We start from the raw sequence: 10,849 nt of genomic DNA, 5'->3' as shown, positions 1-10,849 counted from the left end.
TGGACTCCCTGTGTCATTCTTTCTCTCTTTCTCTCTCTCTCTTTTTTCGAGCTGATTCCTTGGAGCACAGAGGCTCTCTGAGTTCACTTTTTTTGCCCGGGCTTCTAAGACCCAATCGAGGAGGCACTCTGCGTCTCCACTCCGGAGAGAAGGCGCTCTGCATCTTCACTCCATCAAGAGGTTGCCTGCGGCCTCCGTGAACAGAGCAAGTCCTGTGTCAGGGGCTTTATTGGCTTTCTGTGTAAACCAAGGAATATCAGCCTCTTTTTCTCTCCTTTACTTTCTCTCTCTTGCTGACGCTGTCCATCCTGAGGGTATCCCTGGATCCTGCTGGGCAGATCCCTGGACCCTGGTAGGCAGACAAGATGGGGAGGGCAAGGACCAGCTGGAACCTGTCAGTTCTCAATGCGGGTCACCTTCTGGAGAAGCGGGTACAGTCTAGCACTGAGCTAACACACCCCTGGCCCAGGGTTGGGAGAAGCTTAAGGAGGATCTTGGGAAGATGGCGTCGCTGAAGGTAGCTAACCAGCCACGTGCGTGAGTCACACCGCTGCACCTGCCCCATCTCCTGAGCATGGAGCCAGGATGGCTGCGGCTTCCCTTCTACCCGCCACTTCTCACTCAGAAAAATCTTCAGTGGCCTACTCTACCTGGAAACACAGGAGTGAACTCAGGCATGTAGTTCTGCCCAGACAAGTCACCACATTAAAAAGTCAACTTGGGCTTCCCTGGTGGTCCAGTGGTTAAGAATCCTTCTTTTAATGACACTGGTTCGATCCCTAGTCCAGGAAGATTCCACATGCCACAGGGCAGTGAGTTTGTGCTCTGCAACAAGAGAAGCCACCGCAATGAGAAGCCTGCACACCGCTACTGGAGAGTAGCCTTCATCCAGCAATGAAGACCCAGCATAGCCAAAAAGAAAAAGGAACCTCCAGTTTGAGGGTGGGCTTGATTGAGAATTTGCAGTTCATTTAAGCTCCCAGGTGATGCTCAGGGTGCACATCTGTGGACCCAGCTGAGGAGCACCACCCTCCACGCATGCCCAGCAGTACTTTTGTACAGGACCCAATCCAGTTCAACCACGGGCATCAGGAGAGGAGCCTCAGCAGTGGGAACAGCACAGAAAAGACAGAAGTGGGAGAAGGTGCAGCCCCAGCCTGGGGAGCAAAGGAAGTTGGAAATACAACTGGGAATGTGGGCTGCAGCTGATCCGCAGTGGCCCCATGTGCTGTGCCGAGTTGAGCAGGGAGTCCCCCAAGGGTTCAGGTGGCCGTGGGATGAGCGGGTGAGGGCCTCCTCCAGGCAGGAAGAGCCGGGGCATGTGATCCGATGCTCACACCCAGGGCAGCACATCTTTACGGTTCTTTGTTGTCTTGGGTTCATTTTGGTGTAACCAGTAAATAAGTGGGTCAGATTTTCTCTGCCCAGTGTCACTTCTTAGACTTGGGCAAAATGGATGCCATGAATTAAGCCAGACACAAAAGGAGAGATACAAGATTCCACTTACATGGGGAGCCTAAAACAGACCAATTCGTAGACACAGAAAACAGAATGGTGACCGCCAGGGGTGGGGCACGGGGAGGCGGGAATGGGGACTTACTGTTTAATGGGCAGAATTTCAGATTGGGATGATAAAAGTTTTGGAGTTGGATAGTGGTGATGGTTGCACTTAATGCTTCTGAATTGTACACTTACAAATGGTTAAAGTGGTAAATACTATGTCATGTATATGTGTCTGTGCATGCTAGGTTGCTTCAGTTGTGTCTGACTCTCTTTCAACCTTATGGACTGTAGCCCGCCATGCTTCTCTGTCCATGGGATTCTCCAGGCAAGAATACTGGAGTGGGTTGCCATGCCCTTCTCTAGGGGATCTTCCCGACCCAGAGATCGAACCTGTGTCTCTTAAGTCTCCTGCACTGGCGGGCAGTTTCTTTACCACTAGCGCCAGATGTTAAAGAAATATCATGAGGGCAAGATCTAGATACAGAAAGAAGGAAGTGACTATTACTTTTAAGACAAACTATCAATCTTAGTGTCAAGGAAAACAGTGCCTTTCATACCTCAGCTGTGGCCTGCCTTAAACAAGGAAGGAGGTTTAGGTAATATTTTGCAGGCTGATGACATTTTTAAATACTTATTTTTATTTATTTATTTGGCTATGCCAGATCATAGTTGCAGCATGCTAACTCTTAGTTGTGGCTGGTGGGATCTAGTTCTCTGACCAGGGATTGAACACGGGCTCCTTGCATTAGGAACACAGAGACTTAGCCACTGGACCACCAGGGAAGTCCCTATTCTTCAGTTTTGACAGCACATGGGAATCATCTGAATTGGTCTGGAGACGTGTACCTGTTTTGCGAATTAGTCCACAATAGTTTAACCCTACCTTGTGCCTTTCCTACCAACCAGGCCTAAAATCGGTACCCACGCCTTACCTACTGGGACCAATGATGTCTCACTCATGTCAGGAGCAGTGTCACAGGCTTTGCTGTGGAGTTTTACAAAACCTGCCAACCAAGGTGCTTCTTCCCTTTGGAGGTGCCTGTTGAGGATCCCACAGATTCCTGTGCTCAGCTTTAGTTTATATGCCACACCCTCCCAGGGAAAGGAGCTGTACCCTTTTATCCCACTTCCCATACTGTAATCGGGGGGGTGGGGTTCACACTCACCCACGAAGGGTCCCTCTCCCTCCCTCCCTCCACTGCTACCGCTTACTGCTCGCTCTTGTGGGAGGCTCTCAGTTCTACTTCAGGGCTATGATTCATTTGGTCTTCTGGTCTGGCTGTGACATCATCACCATGACCTGGAACAGATACATGAATTCTATGCTTGCTTCAGATGGATGTTTAGGGAACCCAGTACTGATCCTGAGGATTCCTTCTGTGAATCCCTGTTCAAGCACTGGAGAAGGTAAAAATTCTGTAGGCACTAAAAATCATCCCAAGACATAAAGAAGCAAAGAGACAGGAGGGCTTCCCTGATGGTCTAGTGGTTAAGAATTCATGTCAATGAAGGGGACACGGGTTTGATCCCTGGTCTGGGAGGATTCCATACGCCACATAGAAACTAAGCACGTGTGCCAAAACTACCAAGCCAGCACTCTAGAGCCCAAGAGCCGCAACTACTGAGCCCCTGTGCTCAGAGCCCATGCTCTACAAAAAAAAAGGAAGCCTGCACACAGCAACAAAGACCCAGTGCAAACAAAAATAAATGAATTTTTTTTTAATCTTTAAAAAAAAAAAAGGCAGAGGGGGAGCTCAGTCTTATGTAGATCACTGCAGAGGCAGTGAGGAGGGTGGGTGTGGAAGACACAGGAGAGATAATATCTGGAACCCAGGCCCACTGCAGTCTGTCCACCCAGCTCTCCTGGGGCTGCTTCTGCTCACTTCTAGGCAAAACTGACAACATAGAGACAATCTGCAGCAAAAAAGCCATTTTGCAACAGGACCCAAAGGTTCAATGAAGTTACTAAAGCCCAGCGAAGCCCTTTGCTTCAGGCTGGCTCCTGCTGAATGAGAGCTATTCTCCAAAGGGAAAATAGCTTGTGCCTGCTCCTCCTGGATCAGAGAGGTGCTCACTCTATTTTAAGCAATTTTCTTATTTAACGGCAGGGACCAACACTCAAGAGTACCCAATATTGTGCATTCTCTGAAGAGTCAGTCTGAAAAATGGAAGGGACTTCCCTGGTGGTCCAGTGCTAAGACGCCATGCTCCCAATGCAGGAAGCCTGGGGTTTGATCCTTGGTTGGGGAACTAGATCCTACATGCCCCAACTAAGAGTCTGCATGCTGCAACTAAGACCCAGCACAGCCAAGTAAATTAATTAATTTAAAAATGTTTAAGGAAAAAGAAGAGTCAGTCTGAAAATGGAAGGGAAGCTGTAGCTACCAGTCCCAGGGAATGAGCAAATTCCACATTGATACCAAGAGAAAAGTTTACACATCATCCATATACTGCTGGCAACCCAAGGTGGCTCTCTCACATTCCTCTACTTTAACTACTCAGAACTAAGTTCCCATATCTCACCTGCAGCTGCTGTCTTCCAGGTTCTCTTTGCAAATCTTCCACCAGGGCCACTGTCTCCTGTCCACTCTGTGGATGCTTCTGTCTAACCCAGATCTGGATCTCCTGGGGAAGGACAGCCAAGAACGGTTCTAGGACTAGTGACTCTAGGAACTGCTCTTTCGCTTATCTCTCTGGTCTCAATCACTGATGACCAAGATTCCAGAGTTGGATGAGGGACTCTCGGAGTCCTGCTGCTTCTCAGTAGCAGAAATGCCAAAAGCACTGGCAGGAGGTCTCTGGTCCAGGGACATTCCCTAGAAGGAAAATTTCCTGCCCCCTGTGGGAATCTTCTTCCAGCTTCATTATTTGAAGTCCTTCTTGTACTTGAGTGTGGATTTGTTTGTCCACAGCTACAGCCATTGTTCAGATCAGAGAGAAACCCTGCAGCTGCGCTCTGAACTTCAAACCTCTTCCTTCACTTCCCTGAAAAGCCACCTTCAGATAGGAATTGAAGTAGAACTTGAAATTCTAGAGCCAGAGACATACATTACAGAGTGAACTCAAGTGAAAACCACAAGTGTCAGGAAGCATTTAACAGGAGGCTTCCTGTGTGCTGTTTTGGATCTGTCAGGAATTCTCTGTTCCTTATTAATTCCTGAATATTCAGGAATTAAGAGGAGAGACAAGCCTCTCCCGGGACTGAGGAATCCAGGCATTTCCTTTGTTAGTTTTTCTATACAGTGATAAGTACTCTCTTCCTTTTTATGAACCATATGGTAAAAGTGGTTATTTACAACTCTCTCTTTCATATGGATGACCTCACGTTTTCTTGATAACTTGTAGGTTTTGACTTTATCTCTGCTGAAAATAGCTATCTTGTAAGACAGTATAAATACCTACACAATGTTGAATAAAACAGCTTTGCTCCATCAGAGCTCTGGTCCCCGTGTCTTTCTCTTTCTTTCTCTCTCTCAGGCTATTTCTTTGGAGTGCAGAGGCCCTCTGAGTTCACTTTCCTGCCCGGGCTTCTAAGACCCTCTCGAGAAGGCGCTCTGTGCCTTCACCCCCCTGAGAGGGCGCCTGAGGCCTCTGTGAACAGAGCAAGGCCTGTGCCAGGGGCTTTATTGGCTTTCTGCGTAAACCAAGGAATATCAGCCTCTTTCTCTCTTTTACTTTCTTATCGTCGACTCCGGACCACCAGGTTCCGGTCCATTAAAGGACCTCAACACACAAGGTTAGCCCAGTAAGACTGAGGTGATGAAAATAGTCTTTCTGTTCCTCCCCACACCCACACCCTGCCTGTGCCATGTCCTGATGCCCTGTGGAGTCTGGCCCTCGGTCACTGGCTTCCCCTCTGGGGAGGCAGCTCCAGAAGTTTGACAGGAGGGGGTCAAAGGCTGGTGATCTGATTGGAAAGTAGGGGAAGAATGTGAAGCTGTTTTGCATAGCAATTTACTTTACACCAAGAAAATGCCAGTTTTCCACACTGAAGAATGAGGATGGGCGGATGGAGAAAATAGGAACGAAAACTTGCCCACCCTCCCAAGCCACTGGTCTTCAAAGTGTTGCCAAGTACGTGCGGCCCGAGAGCCAGACGGGCACCCAAGGTGGCAGCACCTTGGAGAGCAGCGCCTGACTGGAGCCCGCTCTAAGCTTCGGAGGTTCGATGGTTCCCAGCCCTCAGCTGTCCTTCCCACCGGCTGAGTTCTCAGATTGGAGGGGGGTGGGGCGCTCTGGGGATTCCTTAGTTCCGGCATCATAACTCTCCCAAACAAGGAGAACTACCTTGGTTATTAAGGTTACACGGTGTGAGAGCAAGGATAATGTGATCACAGACTCAAAGGATGTTACAGTTGGAAGGAAAGTTGAGATACTCAGGTTTCCACTCCCTCAAAGCTCCCAGTCGTGGCTCAGAGACCACCCCCCCCCCTCCCAGGACCTTGCCGGAGGACACAAAGTTGGCCAGAGATGGGCAGTCCGGGGACGGCGGAAGGGGTGTCTGACCCGCAAGAGCTTGACTTTCACCGGAAAGCTACTCTGCTCCGCGGGCGACCTTCTCTGGAAGCTCTATGGGGTAAACGCAGGCCCTGCGGACGGAGCTGCCTCGTCGGCTACGGAACTACAGTCGTCCCCGCCGGGCCTGGTGGACAGCGAGAAGGAGGGCGCCGCCAACATGAGGGTCGCATCCTCCCCCGCGGTCCGGACCGAACGGTCGGACCCCGGGTCTTCGCCTGGTCACGCCCAGCCCGTGTGGAGAGCCCAGACCTGAGGTGAGAACCGCTCCCGTCCCCCGAGGCGCTGTGACCACCACCGGGGGCCTGACTCCGCGGCACCTTCTCTGTGGCCACACACAGTCCCTACACGACCCTCCCACCCCGAGAAAGGACCGCAAGATACCACATTCGGACAGCGACTAAACGCTGGAAGCGGAAATGCAAGCTTCTGAAGGACTCGGGCTGGCTGAACTACATTTCCCATAGGCCTCCGCCAGCGTCTGCCGACTGACAGCAGCATTAACCAATAATCTTTCGGAGTGGCTTGGGCGCCGTTTACCGATGCGAATCATCGATGACGGGTGGGACTTTCCTACACGGAGATTCGGGGTTGCAGAGCCACAGCTGTAGTCCACGGAAGTTGGGAGGTTGCAGCCCTGCGTCGCTTCTCCCACCGCCGTGGGAATCGGGGGAAGTGGCGGCTTCTCGCCTTACTCCGCCTGGGGGGGGGGTTACTGAAACAGAGGGACCTTGGCAAAGCATTTCCCTTACAGCTGAAAGCGGGTGTTTATCCCTATTTAATCCTATTATACAGGTGAATAAACCCTGGCAGCTTGGACCCAGTTCTCAGGATGGCGCTGAGACCCCAATTCAGATGTTTTGCCATTTAAACAAAGTGCTTTTCTGGCTGCCCACTGTAGTAATGCTCCACCACTATCCTCCCCTTTGCCCCCCTCTCCCCATGGTCCTCATTTCCCCAGTGCACAGTCCTGGGTGATTCAAGATGACTATCATTGAGCTTATTCATTTAACAGTCCATTGTGGAGCATATACTTTTGGCCAAGAAACAGTTCCTCCTCTTGAGTGCAAACTGGCAGAGGGTGCACTTTCTAAAGTGGAATGGTGAACAACCCAAGGAACTCCAAAGCAGTAAGATTAAGTGCTAAATGGAGTAGCTTTCAAAGTAAATGACTGGAAGGAAGTACTAGAGAGCAGCTGGGAGAGCCCAGGAGGAAAAAAAGTGCACCCTCAGGGAAGAGGGTGGGAAAACTATACTTTATACCTTTGCTATTTCTGGCTGCTCCGCATGGCATGTGGGATCTTAGTTCCCTGACCAGGGATTGAACTGGTGCCCTCTGCATTGGAAGCATAAAGTCTTAACCACTGAGCCACCAGGGAAGTCCCTCTCAGCATATTTTATCTGATTTGGTTCTGACAACAAATTTTGTGTAGTAGGTCTCACTCCCTATTTAACACATGCTGCTGCTACTTCTAAGTCGCTTCAGTCATATCCGACTCTGTGCGACCCCAGAGATGACAGCCCACCAGGCTCCCCCGTCCCTGGGATTCTCCAGGCAAGAACACTGGAGTGGGTTGCCATTTCCTTCTCCAATGCATGAAAGTGAAAAGTGAAAGTGAAGTTGCTCAGTCGTGTCCGACTCTTAGCCACCCCATGGACTTCAGCCTACCAGGCTCCTCCGTCCATGGGATTTTCCAGGCAAGAGTACTGGAGTGGGGTGCCATTGCCTTCTCCAATTGGATCTTGAATTCAGTGGAAGGTGGGTGAAGATATGATTTCCCCCCAAGGAGGGGCAGCCTGTGGTGGGGTATAGGACAAGAGGAGCTCTATCTGTAGAGTCCTAAATCCAGCTGCAAGTCTGGATCATGGAGATTTCTTCTAGCCCCTTGGCTCTTAGGAACAAGAGTTCCAAGAGGGCTAATGTGGAAAACTCAGTCCAGCGCTTTCAGGGTGCACACACACCTAGCTTTCCAACCAGCCCAGCCTAGAAGTTCCACAGAGCTGCCTCAGGGACCAGCACAGAGGGGCAAAGACCCAGCCCAGGAGAGAGCTTTGGTTCCCACCATTCAGTCATCAGAGCATCTCTGCTTTTACCTGTTTTTAAAAAATAATCTTAAAAGTTAATTTAATTTTGGCTGTGCTGGGTCTTTGTGGTGGCACTCGGTATTGTGCAGCACTCTCTAGTTGCTGCACAAGGGCTTCTTGTTTCGGCAGCTGCACATGCAGGCATCTAGTTGTGGCTTGTGGGCTTAGTTGCCCAAAGGCTGTGGCTCCCTGCTCCCCACTAGGCTCTGAAATCTTCTATATCAAAATCTGAGCATCATCCATGCAATTCTACTTCCACTTCCTCTATGGCCATATGCTATGTTATCAAGAGGGTGAGAGAAAGCAAAGACTTTAATATCTATCCAGAGATTTGAAATAGCTTCACAAGGTCAGGCAACAGGGAGGTTATAATGGCCTTACATTTGAAAAAAAAACCCCAGGTCTGTCTTTGAGAGACTGTGGGAGGGGCCAAGCCCAGCACACGGGGCCCGCCCCTGCCCAACTCTCTGGTTATGAAACAGACCTCCCATCAGGGATAAAGGGTTGAGGAGGGTGACCCCCGGTGATGGGCAAGAAAGGGTCAGTTACAGCAGTGGATCACCTTGACACTGGGGGAGAAGACTGGAACAAGTAGCCAATATGCCGATTTTAATGTTTCCTTGTTCTTTCCATTTGTTCCTTTGGGATTTCTTTTGACTTTAATAATGCAGTGGGGGGATTTCTCTGGTGGTCCAGTGGTTAAGACTCTGTGCTTACAAGGCAGGGGCTCTGGTTCAATCCTTGGTTGGGGAACTAAGATCCCACCTGCCATGTGGTATGGCAAAAAAACACTTAAAAAAAAATGCAGTGGGGTGAATTGACTTCAGGAGTAGAGTGGTTAAGCGACAGGTGCTGGGCAAGTTCGAAGAAGGCAATGGCACCCCACTCCAGTACTCTTGCCTGGAAAATCCCACGGACGGAGGAGCCTGGTGGGCTGCAGTCCATGGGGTCGCTAAGAGTCAGACACGACTGAGCGACTTCACTTTCACTTTCATGCATTGGAGAAGGAAATGGCAACCCACTCCACTGTTCTTGCCTGGAGAATCCCAGGGACGGGGGAGCCTGGTGGGGTTGCATAGAGTCAGACATGACTGAAGCGACTTAGCAGCAGCAGCAGCTGGGCAAGTAACAAACTGAACCTCTCTCCTCTGGGTCTCCAGGTCCTCATCTGTGAAGTGGGGATAACTTACTACCTCACAGGGTGGTTGTCAGGATTCAGTCCTGCATGTAGAGCTGATAAGCATGCTGCCTGTGCAGAGTAGCCTTGCCATAGACTGTGCAACTCTCAGCTATTATGGGTTACTGCAAACCAGAAATGCAACTCACAGGGAAGTAGAAGTCCATGGAAAACAAGAGGAAGTCTCATGATTACCTGCCTCAAATTGTAAAATCTCTAATAAATTGTAAAATCTCTAATAATAAGAGTGAGGGTGTGTGGTTAGTGGCACAAGTGTGCCCAGAGCCAGGTCAGTCCAGCTCTCGACACTCCATGGGCGCTTGTATTCCCAAATGGCTAAGAATTCTGTAGGGCCTGGTTCCCGAATGGCTCTAAGAGATTGGAAGGAAGAAGTCTTGGGTGACTCCCAGGTTTCTGGGTTGGGTGAGACCTAGTGGATGGCGGTGCTACTCACGAAAAGGAAATTCACCTGTCACCAGCACCCTGGTCACAGGAGATAGAGGCAGGCAGGTGGGGGCGTGAGTTCTGAACTTGGGAGTCTGAGGCTCTAGGAACACTAGAGGGAAGTCGCAGGAAGGAGCCAGTAGAGAGGGACAGACTAGAAATTGAGGGAGAAAACCGCAGAAGAGCAAGGTCCTGAGCTCTGCAGGGAGGTGGAGGCGAGCGGCAGGTGGACAACCGAAAGTGCATCTCCAGGCTGAGCCCTGAGGCGAGAAGTGGGAAGGTTCAGAGAAGTTGGCTGGTTTCGGGGTGGGACGCTGAGGGAGGCCACACCAGGCAGGCTCAAGGTTCTCAGAGGTGAGCAGAGGCCTGGGGGCTGGCACGGGCCAGAGGGTACAGGGTGGTCGTTGTGGGGCCACACTGAGAGCAAGGCAAATAAACCTTTTGTGGGCTTTTAATTGTCCCACGGCTGTCCTCATGAACTTAGAAACAAATTGGTAATAAAAAACTTGGTCCCTAAACATATGTACCTTGAAGGGGAGATGGTCTGTTACAGAGACACGTCTGGCAGAGGTGGATCTGCCCAGGGGGTGGGGGCTTCTCGATGTTTTTTAGGGGAACAAGCTGTGTCCTTCCATCCAACACACCTGCCACACAGACCCCTCTCTGCCTCTGCAGACCCCCTCTAGCTGCAAGCAGGACAGGAAGCCAGGGGCTCTCAACCTTTCTAGAAAACCACCATCGGTCATTTTCCTAACCTGGTTCCTGCCTGATTGATTCTGCAATTCTAGCTAACCTTGTTTGCTTTTTATTCCCAGGATATTTTGTGCTTCTACCAGGTAGGGAGGAATAAAGAAGGAAATTTACTTAGAAAAGTTTAAAAAGCTTAGTATCAATTGTTTTCTTGAGGTGAGACTTGGAAGAGAGCCACCATCTTCTACAACCCAAATTTCAGGGCATCACTGAGGAAACCCTCCTGGTCCCCCTCCCTTACAGGCAGGGCAGACCTTGTCTCTTCCCAGACAGACGGGAATCTCTCCCCCAGGAAAGCGGCATGACGATGCGCAACAGAACTGCTTGTTCACGGCCTCTCCCCAGCACCCAGCACAGCGAGGGTACACACGCCCT

General features: G+C 50.4%; 1 long non-coding RNA gene across 2 annotated transcripts; it reads right to left on the bottom strand.

Moving 5' to 3' along the window:
* Nucleotides 1–10: 10 nt before the first annotated feature.
* Nucleotides 11–7,696, bottom strand: LOC129633790 (uncharacterized). Of its 2 annotated transcripts, none has more exons than XR_008705288.1 (5): nt 6,403–7,696; nt 4,027–4,128; nt 2,716–2,803; nt 2,436–2,542; nt 11–349 (listed from the first exon to the last, which is right to left on the bottom strand). It is a non-coding gene; the product is annotated as an uncharacterized LOC129633790 (long non-coding RNA). The 2 variants fall into 2 exon arrangements; XR_008705289.1 differs by lacking the exon at nt 11–349 and adding an exon at nt 418–650.
* Nucleotides 7,697–10,849: the final 3,153 nt, after the last annotated feature.

Source organism: Bubalus kerabau, chromosome 19 (assembly GCF_029407905.1).
Source record: "Bubalus kerabau isolate K-KA32 ecotype Philippines breed swamp buffalo chromosome 19, PCC_UOA_SB_1v2, whole genome shotgun sequence".
Taxonomy (NCBI): domain Eukaryota; kingdom Metazoa; phylum Chordata; class Mammalia; order Artiodactyla; family Bovidae; genus Bubalus; species Bubalus kerabau.
The sequence above is the reverse complement of the archived record's forward strand: the minus strand, read 5'-3'. Positions and strand labels throughout refer to the sequence as shown.